Below are 2,500 nucleotides of genomic sequence, written 5' to 3' on the forward strand. Positions count from 1 at the left end.
CCTCTCCTCTCCTATGTCTTTCTCACCCCTCTCTCCTAATCTCCCTTCCCTCGCCCCTCCCAGCGCCCCCCTTTCACATCCCTGCGCTCCCAACGAGTGGAGATGTCGGCGTCACAAACGACAAACAGCTGTTTAATCCCCTCCAGAGAGGATTAGCTTCCGATGGCGCTGCTAATTCAATGGCCAACACAGGGCCAGCCAGGGCCAGTTGAGACAGGGGCACACTGGGCCACCTCGACCCATTTACATTTTTTTTTACATTTTTGGCATTTAGCAGACGCCTTATTCCAAAGCGACTTACAATCAATACATTTGAATACTAAACATGTGAATCAGCAATCCACCATTCGTTGCAGGAAGAGTAATCTAGCTCGGGCCCGGGGCCACTGATAGAAGGAAAAACCTTCTCACTATCGCCTTCTACTAAAACTTTTTTTATTTTATTTTTACTGGAGAAACTGAGAAACAGTACAAGGGGGGCAATAGAAGTTCTTAGGGACACAGTAGAGGGAAAGCGGGTGTCTTTAGGAGACATAGTGGTGAGGGTCAGAAGATGTCTCAGGAGGAGCAGTTAAGATGTAACCTGAAGAGATGACCCAGGTTTAGTGTGCCCACTGAGGGACAACGCCAGGACCTGAACCCCCCCCCCCCCCCCGCCCCGCAGCCCTGGTTGACATGACCTATAGACAGAGACACCAATATTGCACACCTAAGGAAAATGTTGCTGTACATGTTGAGACCAGTCTGCCTTATATCTTGAGAACATTTGGCCTTCTGTTTGGATTCAGTGTGTCACAGAGGGAGTTGGAGGCTTCTGCCATGTGGCCTGTGTGTCTGCGTGTGTTCGCATGACAGGTGAAGAGTGAAGGAACAGATCTGTCTGTTTTCTAGTCTTGGTTGAGATGAGCATGTCAGAATTCAGGGTCAACACCATTGCCCTATATACATTATGAACACTTTTTTCAATTCTGATTCCATGCCTAATCCAATCCCAGAGTTGAGTGGATTGGAAATGACATTGACCTCAACAGTAGTGGGGTTCATCACTCTCCATCTCCTACATGTAGCCTCCTGAAAATGCAGCCCCTTGCGCCCTGTAGAACACAGATAAGCTTTGTGTGTGTGTGTGTGTGTGTGTGTGTGTGTGTGTGTGTGTGTGTGTGTGTGTACATCATGCTTGCCTGGATTAGCATTTAACAATAGGGATTTCAACCTCAACCACTTCCTTGATGCAAACACAATCAAGCAGGCACACACACACACACACACACACACACACACACACACACACACACACACACACACACACACACATACATACACACACACAAACACTCCCCCACAGCTATTGATCACCAGTTTCAATACATTTCTGACTATTGGTGCAGCTGTCTATCTGATCTATTGACATATTTGGGATTATTTTTCTAATCGTCCTCCCAGAGGAGGTTGATCTGCTGCTCTCCGCCCCTCCTCTGGTCGTCCACCTCCAGATCCATACTAAGCAGGTATATCTGAAGGCTTCATATTGATGCCTGGCTTTCACAGGATTCCCTTCGCCAGCTCATCAATCAGGCTTTCCAGTCCTCCACCCCCCTTTATACACACACACACACACACACACACACAGACACAGATACACGCATGCACGCACGCACGTATCCAGGGCCATCAACAAGGCTGTCAACTGACGTCACTGTCAGCCAGCAGCCCAATATGGGCCTGCCCTATATTATTGACCCATACTTAGTTCATGTATCTATTTATCTCCACTGTAATTCCTGGCCATTGTTAAAACAAAGCCTTGATTAGCTGTCTGAGGTTCCTGATGAGAGCAAGGTCTAGGTGGGAGAGGTGGGACGAGTGTGTGTGTGTGTGTGTGTGTGTGTGTGTGTGTGTGTGTGTGTGTGTGTGTGTGTGTGTGTGTGTGTGTGTGTGCATGCCTGTGTGTGTATGTGTGTGTGTGTGTGTGTGTGTGTGTGTGTGTGTGTGTGTGTGTGTGTGTGTGTGTGTGTGTGTGTGTGGAGGGCAGGTAATGTAGGTGAGAGGGCGAGAGGATGTTTTTGCTCATAACATCATCAGACGACTCTGTTCTGCAGACAGGATTAGTGGTGACCCCGGAGGACCTGCGGGGCTCAGACTGCTGGACGGGGTTAAGGTGAAACTGTGTCCTTTTTAAATGGATCTGAACACAAGGCCCGGGCCCTGACCCCTGACCCCTGTACGGTAGAGGTCACGGGGTCGCAGCTCTCCTGCTGGTCATTCCATGCGGTTTTAAAACAGAGTTACAGATGGCATTCACCCTCCCCTCACCCCACCCCACCCCACACTCCCTCCACACACAGCCTGGCCTGAACACTGCTTTACAGCCACCTTCACACAGAGAGAGGGATGACAGCGAGAGAGAGAGAGAGGGATGACACAGAGGAATGCAAGGATGTGGACTCAATAAAAACAAGGAAACGACTGGATGAATGAAAAGGAACCGTGACTTTAGCGT

General features: G+C 49.2%; 1 protein-coding gene across 3 annotated transcripts in view; it reads right to left on the bottom strand.

Moving 5' to 3' along the window:
• pik3r3b (phosphoinositide-3-kinase, regulatory subunit 3b (gamma)) overlaps nt 1-2,500 on the bottom strand; it is a gene marked incomplete at both ends in the record, with an annotated part of 149,647 nt that overhangs the window by 79,347 nt on the left and 67,800 nt on the right. The gene's annotated exons all lie outside the window — the stretch shown is intronic.

Source organism: Nansenia antarctica, assembly GCF_963989245.1.
Source record: "Nansenia antarctica genome assembly, chromosome: 1".
Taxonomy (NCBI): domain Eukaryota; kingdom Metazoa; phylum Chordata; class Actinopteri; order Argentiniformes; family Microstomatidae; genus Nansenia; species Nansenia antarctica.